At 38.4% G+C, this 12,181-nt stretch overlaps 1 long non-coding RNA gene across 6 annotated transcripts in view; it reads left to right on the forward strand.

Moving 5' to 3' along the window:
- The window catches only part of LOC129526638 (uncharacterized), a 422,067-nt gene that overhangs the window by 226,386 nt on the left and 183,500 nt on the right, over positions 1 to 12,181 (forward strand). The window lies entirely within an intron of this gene.

The following is a 12,181-nucleotide window of genomic DNA, read 5'->3' on the forward strand; positions in this document are numbered from 1 at the left end:
TATGTAACTTCTCTGTGCCTCAATTTATTATGCATCTGTAAAAGAAGAAATGTGTAATGGGTCATTTAAAAACTTAGCCTCAAAACTCCTTTTGTTTTTTTTTAAAAAAATCTGACCTGAGCCTCCACATGTAAAGTGGGACCCTCTAAGCTTGCCTCCCTGACCTCCAGATGACCTTCCTTGGTCTCCTACATTGACCTGAGTCACCACTGCCTAAACCTGGAGCACAAAATGACTGGGTGCAGAGTGCTCACATTCTGCTCTGAAAGCTTTTGATTTTCAGCTTCTTGAAGGAATCCAGCAATAATGACTGTTTTGCCAGAATTGTATTTCTCAGTTTTTTAACTAAGATGTAAACAAGCCCAACATTTTTAAACCTGTTTTTAGTTCTCTTAATTGGCTGTAGTGTGAAGGAGGAAAACCTCTGTTTCCTTGGAATACGTAAGGTGTCATTAGAAAAAGTGCCAACCGATAAGTATCTTACCATAAGTAAAAAAATTGGGCCTGCACTCATAAAAGGATGTTCACATTTCCAGCCGGGCGCGGTGGCTCATGCCTGTAATTCCAGCACTTTGAGAGGCCAAGGTGGGCGGCTCACGAGGTCAGGAGATCGAGACCATCCTGGCTAACACGGTGAAACCCCGTCTCTACAAAAAATACAAAAATTAGCCAGGCGTGGTGGTGCTTGTCTGTAGTCCCAGCTACTCAGGAGCCTGAGGCAGGAGAATGGCTGAACCCAGGAGGCGGAGCTTGCAGTGAGCCGAGATAGTGCCACTGCACTCCAGCCTGGGCGACAGAGAAAGACTCTGTCTCAAAAAAAAAAAACAAAACAGGATGTTCACGTTTCCTAAATGTAGTATCCTATGGATATAGCCGTGGCTTGCCCTAGTGCCTGACCACAAGTCTGCTCCTCCTGCTCAGAGAACTTATTAGCCTCAACTCTGCTCTGCCTTAGATGCTGGAGCAATCCTGTCCTTGTTGGGATTTCCAGGGGCCCTAGGAAGATGCTCATAACTTAGCTTCAATATTGCTGGGGCTCTGACTTTGACTTTTCTCTCAGTTCAGTTGCATCCCTGACTCCGGGCTCCCCCTTAGCCTCGATAATGAAATAAAATTCACCTTGTTTCTCTGTGCCTGATTCCCGTTCCTGATCACCTGTTGAGAATCCTAGTCCCACCACGCCTGCCTTACCAATTTCTCCCCAGGATTGGGCACTACACTATGTCCTGTTCAAAGCCTTCTGTGATGATAATTACCTTTTTTTTTTTTTTTTTTTTTGAGACGGAGTCTCATTCTGTTGCCCAGGCTGGAGTGCAGTGGCGTGATCTCAGCTCACTGCAACCTCCACCTCCTGGGTTCAAGCGATTCTCATGACCTCCTTTTTTTTTTTTTTTTAACAAATTGAAGGTTTATGGCACTTCTGTGTCAAGCAAGCGTATCACCATCGTTTTTCCAATAGTCTGTGCTCAATTCCTGTCTCTGTGCCACATTTAGTAATTCTTGCAAAATTTCAAACTTTTTCATTATTGTTACATCTATTGTGACGTGTGATATCGGGGAACCCGCCCCCAATATTTCAACATAGGTTCTTTCTATTTTCCCCAAGTGTTGGCCAGCTGAGAAATAAAGAGAAAGAGTACAAAGAAAGGAATTTTGCAGTTGGGCCACCAGGGATGACATGACATATCGGGAGGACCGTGATGCCCACCTGAGCTGCAAAACCAGCAGGTTTTTATTAAGGACTTTAAAAGGGGAGGGGGTGTATGAACAAGGAGTAGGTCACAAAGATCACATGTGTCAAAGGGCAAAAAGGAGAACAAAGATCACATGCTTCTGAGGCCAATAAAGATCACAAGGCAAAGGGCAAAGCAAAGATCACAAGGCAAAGGGCGAAATCAAAAACTCCTAATAAGGGTCTATGTTCAGCTATGCACGTATAGGCTTGATAAACATCTTAAACAACAGAAAACAGGGTTCAAGAGCAGAGAACTAGTCTGACCTCAAATTTACCAGGGTGGGGTTTCTTCCCCACCCTAATAAGCCTGAGGGTAGGCTTCCTCTCATTCCCCAAATTTTTCTTCAGTAACAATGATGGGATCTAAGTCCTGCACCACGTGGTTCCTATGGTTCTACTCCAGTTAACCCTTCCATGTCTAATCTGTGTCAGGGGCTAGTATTTTACATAACACCATTTGCTTATTAGAAAATACAAAGTACAAATTCCTTTCCAGTTCCAAACTATCCAGTTTCTCTCTCCCACCTGCCATTCTTCCATTAAACATATGATGACAGAGTGCTATAAGAGGTTAATAAATAAATAGCACTTGGGAGCTTGCAATATAGTGGTGAAGAGATTCTAAATGGACAGACAATTGTAATACATTCTGATAATGATGTAAGTTGCTCTCAGAATACAGAATAAGAAGTCCAAACTCTGAGGGCTTTCGACAGTGGTGAGGGAAGGGGTAGTTCCAGAGAAAATCTAAGCAGGGGATTACACACATTAGAGGAAGGTCAAGTCAGTGGGTGTGGCTGTAGCACCAAAGATAAGCTGAAAAGGTAGAAGATGATGGCCTTTTATGCCAGGCCAAGGAGTTGGATTCTGTTGTTCAGCAACTGGAGCTATGGGAGGGTTTGAAGTACAAGCATACCTTGTCTTACTGCACTTTACTTTTTTCTTTGAAAATTTTGAGATAAACATCTTAAACAACAGAAAACAGGGTTCGAGAGCAGAGAACTAGTCTGACCTCAAATTTACCAGGGTGGGGTTTCTTCCCCACCCTGATAAGCCTGAGGGTACTGCAGGAGAGCAGGGCGTATTTCAGTCCTTATCTCAACCGCATAAGACAGACACTCCCAGAGCAGCCATTTGTAGACCTCCGCCCCCAGGAATGCATTCCTTTCCCAGGGTCTTAATTATTAATATTCCTTGCTAGGAAAAGAATTCAGCGATATCTTCCCTACTTGCACGTCTGTTTATAGGCTCTCTGCAAGAAGAAAAATATGGCTCTATTCTGCCCAACCCCACAGGCAGTCAGACCTTATGATTGTCTTCCCTTGTTCCCTGAAAATCATTGTTATTCTGTTATTCTGTTCTTTTTCAAGGTGGCCTCTAAGTGTCCAAGTGAAAGGAAAAGTCACATGTCCCTCTCTTTACACTTGATCTTAGCCAAAAGGCAGAGAAATGATTACATGTCTCACTTTAAATCAAAAGCTATAAATGAGTAAGCTTAGTGAGGAAGGCATGTCAAAAGCCAATACAGGCTGAAAGCTGGACCTCTGGCACCAGTCAGCCAAGTTGTGAATGCAAAGGAAAAGCTCTTGAAGGAAATTAAAAATGTTATTCCAGTGAACACATGGGTGATAAGAAAGTGAAAAAACCTTGTTGATACAGAGAAAGTTTGAGTGGCCTGGATAGAAGGTCAAATGAGCCACAACATTCCTTTAATAGAAGCCTAATCCAGAGCAAGGTCCTAACTCTCTTCAATTCTGTGGTGGCTGAGAAAGATGAAGGAGCTACAGAAGAAGAGTTTGAAGCTAGTAGAGATGAGTTCATGCATTTTAAGAAAAGAAGCTGTTCTTTGTAACGTAAAAGTGCGAGGTGAAGCGGCACGTGCTGATGTAGACGCTGCAGCATGTTATACAGAAGATCTGGCTAAGATAACTGATGAAGGTGGCTACACCAAACAACAGGTTTTCAATGTAGATGAAAATGTAGTTAGAGAGGAGAAATCAATCCTGGTTTCAAAGTTTCAGAGGACAGATTGACTTTCTTGTTAGGGGCTAATGCAGCTGCTGAGTTTAAGTTGAAACCAGTCCTCATTTACTATCCTGAAAATCCTGGGGCCTTTAAGAGTTATGCTAAATCTACTCCATTTGTATTGTATAAATGGAACAACAAAGCCTAGATGGTTGGATATCTGTTTATAGCATGGTTTACTGAAAAAAAGGTTTCTTTCAAAGTATTACTGCTCATTAGCAATGCACCTAGTGACTCAAGAGGTCTAGTGCAGATATACAAGAAGGTGAATGTTGTTTTCATGCCTACCAACACAACATCCATTTTGACTGTTAAGACTTATATTACTTAAGAAATACATTTAATAAGGCAATAGCTACCATAGATAGTGATTCCTCTGGGTGAATCTTGGCAGAGTAAATTGAAAATCTTCTGGAAAGGAGTCACCATTCTAGACGCCATTAAGGACATTTGCGATTCATGGGAAGAGGTCAAAATATCAACAGAAGTTTCGAAGAAGTTGATTTCAGTCCTTATAGATGGCTTTGAGGGGTTCAAGACTTCAGTGGCAGATGCAACTCCAGATGTGTCAGAAATAGCAGAGAGCTAGGATTAGAAGTTGAGCCCAAAGATGTAACTGAATTGGTGCAATCTTACGATAAAACTTTAAAAGATGAGGAGTTGCTTCTTGTAGATAAGCAAATAAAGTGGTTTATTGAGATGAAATCTACTCCTGGTAAAGATGCTGTGAACATCGTTGAAATGACAATAAAGGATTTAGAATATTACATAAACTTTGTTGATAAAGTAGCAGCAGGGTTTGAGAGGATTGACTCCAGTTTTGAAAGATGTTCCACTGTGGGTAAAATGATATCAAATAGCATCACACACTACATAGAAATCTTTTGTGAAAGGAAGAGTCAATCAAAGTGGCAAACTTCACTGTTGTTTTATTTTTAGAAATTGCCACAGCCACCCCAATCTTCACCAACCACCACCCTAATCAGTCAACAGACATCACTATTGAGGCAAGACCCTCCACCAGCAAAAAGATTACAACTTGAAGGCTCAAATGATCATTACTAATTTTTAGCAATGAAGTATTTTTTAGTTAAGGTACATACATTGTTTCATACACTTAATAAGTGCACACATGTTAAGGTACATACACTTAAGTGCACACATATTAAGTGTGCAGTAGTATGTCTAAAGAAACAATGTATGTACCACTTTTCTATGTACTGGGAACCAAAAATAATTCGTGTGACTTACTTTATTACAATATTCGCTTTATTGTGGTGGTCTGGAACCAAACTGACAATATCTGAGGTATGCTTGTAATGAATTATCACAATCAGATTTGCATTTTAGAAAGGGTCTTTGGAGGAGGGCCTAAAAAGAGGCAAGATTGGATTAGGAAGACCGGTGGAGAAGCTCTAATGTAATAGTGGAGGCAAGAAATGGTAAGTGCTTAAACTAAAGTAATATCAGTAAAGATGGTCTGGGGTGGGAGCAGATTTGTAAAGTATTTGAGTTAGAATAGACAGGATTGGTGACCAGTTGGAAAGAGAAGTGGTGAAGGAGAGGGAACTGCTGAGGATAACTCCCAAGTTTCTGCTTTGTGAGTTGGATAAGAATGGGGACACCAATCCCTGAGATGGGGAGTGCAGAAGGATGTTGGGGGAAAATGGTGAGCTTTGATTTGGATATTTTATGTGAGAAGTGTTTGGGGGATGCCAGGTGGAGATGTTCCATCGACACTCCACAGTCTAAAAATCACATCCAGCTCAAGAAAGACTTTTTGGCTTGAGATTAATTTGGAAACCATAAATATATACAGATGGCCATAAATTCTGGAAACATAGATAATAATATTTTGTCAGGTATTTTAATACAGTATCAATAAATCATTTCTTATGTATTCACCTATGTTTCCAGACTTTGCAGCCATCATTTATAAATTGGCTGGAGCCAGATAGAATACAGATCAGCCAGACAGAACGTATAAAGTGTGAAGAGAAAGGGATTGGATATAGAGCCTTGGGAACAACAATATTTATGGGACAAAGGCAAGTGAGAAGAAGCAGTGGAGATGGGGTGGGGTGGGGTGAGATTTAAAGTGCAGAGAAGGCTCAAGAGGACAGCAATACTTCCGCTGAGATGGAAGGGAAAGTGGTGAGGATGAATAAGGATGTGCGGATGTCAGCCAACTTGCCATCAAAACTCCTTCAAACTTGCCCCCCGGTGGCCAAAACGATTACTTTCTCTAGAATGGTGGTTCGTAACCTTTGTAGGGTAACAAGCTCTTTGAGAATCTGGTAGAAGCCATGGACCATCTTTCACACATGAATAGTGAGAATGGAATGCTATGTAGGGGGGTCAAAGACCCAAGCATCCTAGTTGAAGACTCTTTATATTTTGCAACCAGTTTCTTTCTGTAACTACTTCTACATAAGGAAGATCTTAGTTTCCACTGCTTCATTTTCAGCTGAGAAAGCGGAAGAAAAATAATTAATGTTATGCAGGAGCATAATGTCCATAAGCTTATGAGAGTCCAAACAATTTTTTTCCACTAGAGAAATTTTTTTCTTCCCTCTTTTTGTTTTCTCCTTTCCAATACCTTTAGACTTTTTTCTTAGCAGAAATTGGCTTCTATTTAATTCACATAGTGGTTGATTGTTGGTACCATAAATTGCATCAGCCTATAAGACTCAGCCTCAGAGTTTTCAGAAAATTTTAAAGATCATATTTTTTTTTCCCAGAGAACATTTGAAACACTTTTTTTCCACAACAGGCATAACTCAATTTCCTTATATTAGTTCTTTTCATTTGACACTAATGATCATGTCTTTTAAATATTACCTAACTGGCTTTTCTTCACACTGTACCTGACTTTTTTGCCTCCTTCCACTTTTCATATTACTTGTAGGTTTCTGGTTGACAGCTGAGGGGATCTTTTAAGGCTCTTTCCTTAGCTCCCTGCTTTTCTTTATTTTTTATCCACTGCTTTTCATTCAGTTTATTCTAATAAATATTTATTGAGTGTGGACTATGTTTGATGCACTTACTCATTTTCACAACTGTAAAAATCCTTTTTTCATGGGGATTTATGCCTCCAACTTATGCCGCGAGCTCTGTCATGGTAGAGTTACACAATTTCCAGAGCAACCAATCATGTCCATTTGAGATACACGGTTCTTTTTCCTCTGACTCTTACAATTTGATTCTTCCATATCAATCAGGGGGTCTCATTCATTTTCAATTTCTCAGCCTGAAAGTCTGGGATTTCTTCAATCTTCAATAATATCTGAAGAGAAAACAAAACAAATCATGAATCCTTAATTATGACTCTGCTGAAAATCCCACAATCTTGCTAGGTTCATAGGTTTAAAAGCAGTATTTTATTCTATCAGTTGATATTTATTTTCTCTTGTGTCTTTAGCGATTCCCCTTTTAGTACTGGTGTTGTTCTGTGTTCTGTTATTTTTTTTTTGTATTGTTTCTCTTCCTCTTCCTTTCTTCCTTTTTGCACATTGTATTTGATGTTATTCTGTGCTGCTGGATCTCACATTGCTCTTCTTATATGCTTTTGTATAAAAATATTTTATGTGTGGACTGTCCCCAATAGATGTCAATCTTTCTACTCTTTTGCACATAGCTCACATGTTGGTTATTTAATGTCATGCATTGGAATTCTCTAGTCAGTTTGTAGAATTTCTTTTTTATCCGACTGCTCTTCAATACCAGTTGGTTAATCTTGGAAAATTTTAGATAGGAAAATTAAAAATGTCAATGACATCTGGCTGCAGACCTGCTTGTCATGTACAAGTTTTACAAGTTTTTATAATGTTTACAAGTTTTATGTCACAAGTAAATTTCTCTTCCCCTTGGTTCTATGATTCTCACTCTTGAGTATGGCAAAGTTGAGGTCAGAATCACACTCTGGACCTTCTAGACCAAACAGATATCCTGGCAGAAAGCACACATATTATTGAGGTCCTATTCAGCATGTTAAGGGCTTGATATTCTCAAGAGGGGAGGCCTTGGAAAAGGTGATCAATAGTCAAGAGTCTGGTTCATAATTTTGTTTGGCTTTTGGCTTTTCACTAAAACATTTTCTTCATGAGGGTATTTATCATAATAGACATATGTTTTTAATGTATCAATCAGGAGGATGTGTGGTCTTGTTCTTGATTAAAAAGACTATGTCAAAAAAGAATTATTTCAAAGTTGCAGTAATAATTGGAGCAATAAGATGGTAAGGGGTAATTAAAGGATGCAGCTTTCTTTTAGGAACAAAAACAAATCTGGTGACCACATGTATTCTTCTTTTCTTCCTTAATGAATATGATGAAACATGTTATAGTGAGACTATGGACATTAGAGATACGCCAAGTACGTGTTAACGTGTCGGATTTGAGCCCAGGTTCCCACATTAACTATACTCAGGAATTTGTACCTCATAACATTGTAAACTGACTGGTGATGTGTACATTTCATACCATTTTGTATCATGGTGATGCCTGGATGTAATGGTATTGCTAGTGCCCATATCATCCCTTCTCCCTGCCCACCACACACACACATTGTAGATGAGAAGTATATTGCTTACCCTTCCCATTTTGAACTCTTGGACTACAAACCATAAATTACCCAGGTATTGCTCTTGAATTATTCCTCTTGAATTTAAAGGCTTTCTATTTCCGCGGATTTGGCTTGGAAAACTCAGACCAACTGAGAAGGAGAAATTGTCCTGGGACAAACTGTTTTTACTATATGTCATACTGTTTTCTTCTTCCTGTAAATATCTTGTTGGGCCTACTGACCAGCAAGGAAAACATAATCCAATGCTTGTGGTCAGTACTGAATGACTTGGCCCTACGTCTTTGTGTCTTTTAAGAACTGTCCAATGGGTCTGTCATAACACTTCAAACATCTGCTTCTCAGTCCTAGTTTATGCTTTATAAGCCAATTTCCATTGGTTTAAATAGTTTCTGTGCCTTTAATGTGACTGTCTATATGGATTAATAGTAATGAACACAGTGATGTGGTGATAATGACAATTTTCTACTTAGAATTTGGTTAAATTCAATTGAACTTGATAAATGTTCTCTGAAGTCTAGGTTAAGAAAAATAGAGAAATGAATGTGGTAGTCTGGCAATCATCTTGCTCATTGGGAAAATAAGATGTATAAACCAAAAAAAAAAAAAAGAAAAAAAGAAAAATCAGGGGCTAGACATGATGGCTCACACCTGTAATCCCAGCACTTTGGGAGGCTCAGGTGGGCAGATCATTTGAGGTCAGGAGTTCAAGACCAGCCTGGACAACACGGTGAAACTCCATCTCTACTAAAATACAAAAATTAGCCTGGCGTAGTGGCACGTGCCTATAGTCTCAGCTACTCAGGAGGCTGAGGCATAAGAATCGCTTGAACACAGGAGGCAGAGGTTGCAGTGAGCCGAGATCGTGCCACTGGACTTCAGCCTTGGCGACAGAGTGAGAATCCGTCTCAAAAAAAAAAAAAAGAAAAAATCATACTCTGCATGTGGTATAGGAAATAAATTATATGAGAACAACAAGAGTAGGTTGTAAGTATTTAGTAGGTTTGGATTCTTTCTGCAAGCCTTATAGGAAAGGTTGGTGGTATATTGCCACTGCGCAGATGAGGAAAGAATTAGGGGAACACTTATTCTTCAAAACAGAATGCTTTGCCTCCGACCAGTTACTTATGAGGCTACTAGTTACATTGTTTCTTGCTAAGTATTCTGCTAATTGACTACAGCATATTTTTAACTGTTTAAAATTTTTTTAATTTGAAAACTCATTTAAGAATTAATGGAGGCTAGCATATGCTTTCATTTGGGATATTTCAAGGTTAATTATCTGACTCATGGAGAATAAATTGCAACTTTCTTTTTTATACACCCAGTGTTTGTACTATATTTGATTCTGAAGAGCTGAAAACACATCTATATCTGTTACCCCATTTAAAGCAGAGAGGTAGGCATTCCCTTTGAGCAGTCTAGAAATGCTCGTATTTTAGAAAACTAGGTTTCAAAATAACAGGGACACATTTGAGAAATGGTTAATGAAAATCAGGAATTAATACTTTGAGATCACAATGCACAATCAGGAGCAAAGCGTAGGCCTGGCCAGAGACAGATACAAATGGGATTGCAGCTGTAGTTTTTGTGTCTTTCATTTATACTAGGATCACATTTCTACTTCTGGTATCCCTTAAATCCCCTTGCTTTATAGACGTAATTTTGCAGCACCATCTCACCTCCATTTCTCCAGGCTTAATATGCCTGTGGGCTCTGCTTTGTAGAAGTCACCAGTTAGCATCTGCCCCTCTAGCTATGTACAAGTAGTTTTTGGAAGATGTTCTTGACTTCCAAATACGATTCAAATAGCATTCAATTTGAAATGGTTGCTGAATAATATAAACAATTGAAAGAAAAACCTAAAATCGAACTTGATGGGGAGCAAAATGATGTGTAAAAGTAGGTCTAATGGCACTTTAAAAACAAGTCAACAAAGGTAAGAAGATGTCAACTCTTTGTTCTGCGTCCCTCTACCCCCCTGTTACAGTCTCAGCCCTCAAGGTGTCACACAGCTATAGGGTTAGAAATCACTTAGACTGCCCCCATTCCAGGGTACCAGGAGATAATCTCTCCATTCAAGAAAATCAGCTAGTTTGTAGAACAGGTGAAGAAACATAGTTCATGAATGAATATCAACTTTACCCTGCTGATTTGTAGTACCCAAAACTTCTCAAACCCATGTGCTTCATCTTACATAACTATTTAACCCTCCACATCCCTCCCTCATTCATTCTCTAGGATATTCTTAATAGGAATTAAGGACGTGTGTTCTAAGACTTTAAGTGTTGATTCTTTCAAAACTCACGCATCGCTGACTTCATTTATTTAGTTTTAAGTAAAGAACATCTTGATTATTCCCTCCAATGTGTGAAGATGAAGGATGAAGAGTCATGTTGCTGGAGTGTAAAAATGAACAGAACTCAGGCTCTGATTTCAGATCTTGATATGAATTCAGGCTTTCTATGTTGATGTGCCCTTGGACAAGTTACTTAAACTCTCTGAACTCAGTTTTTCCATCTGTAAAATGGAGCTAATACACTACTTCGTAGAGATAAAGAAAAGCAAAGTATATTAGTTTCTGGAAAATAGTAAATGCTCCAAAAAACAATAGCTAGCATTGCAATAGCACCACCGACAAAAAGGCTTAAGGATTGCCTACTGTATTCTAAACACTGTCCTAAGAACATTATGTGTGCTATCTCATTTAGTCCTCACAGTGATTTTATGGGCTGTCCATTGACTCCATTTTATGAATAAGGCACAAAGAGTTTAAAATGCCCCATAGTTATTTGCCCCACAGTGAAGCATAGTGTCAAAAACACTATGCTATATTGATTCCAAAGGTCCACACTGAAAGCAGTGTGATTAGACATTTTAGGAAATGGTGCCATTAACAACACTGAGAAACTCAAGAAGATTCTTAGTTCTTTCTCATTGCTCAGCCCATCAATTTTCAGTACATACCCTCTGAGCCGACTGATATTTTAACACTGGGGGCATGTATATTCTTTCAGCAAACTGTCTCCTTATAGGAAGACACTACTTGTCTTTGTAAAACCTAACAATAGCCAAATCTAATTATTATTCAAGAATTTGTTTAGAATTTTAAAAACAGGCAGAGTGTGACTATTGATTGATACTACAATTTGAAATGCATCTAGATTTTTGTGCTCATTATTATGCACAAATGACATTTAAATCTATGAGCTGGTATTCTTATCTGCTTCTTTTGTTTAAAAACAAACACACCTAGTTTAGAAGTGAAGGCCTAAGGCCATTGAGTAGTTATATTTTTTTGCTTATATTTTATTTTCTACTGAAACAGTAGAATTAAGAACACATTTACGAAGTCAGACCTTTCTGCATTTGGCAGGCAGCTATTTTAATTAGGTAATAATCACAGTTTCTGTTTTTTCAGAATCAACTGGTAGCCTGAGACATTTAAAATTTCTTACCATAAAATTTAGATGGGTTAATATTAACGTTCATGGTTTTAAAGTTACTAAGCACATAAATATTTTGGTTAAGGTTACAAATAAGGATAATAAAAGCCCAAAGGAGAACTTTTGTCTAAAAATATACTGAGAAGTTAGATATACTTCCATGAAATTTATTAGTGTATATAGTACATTTTTATTATTAATAATGTGTACATTTTAACACATAAGCAATTTTTAATTCTCTCCGGAAGTAAAAAAAATTAAAGGTTGATCTGCCTTATTCTTCTTAAACATTCTTGGTAATGTAATCAATGAATATTGTAATATTATACTATTATAGTAGTAATAAATTGATTAACACAATAACCAATTTCTGATATGTAGTGTACTAATGTTA

Source organism: Gorilla gorilla, chromosome 15, assembly GCF_029281585.2.
Source record: "Gorilla gorilla gorilla isolate KB3781 chromosome 15, NHGRI_mGorGor1-v2.1_pri, whole genome shotgun sequence".
NCBI lineage: Eukaryota > Metazoa > Chordata > Mammalia > Primates > Hominidae > Gorilla > Gorilla gorilla.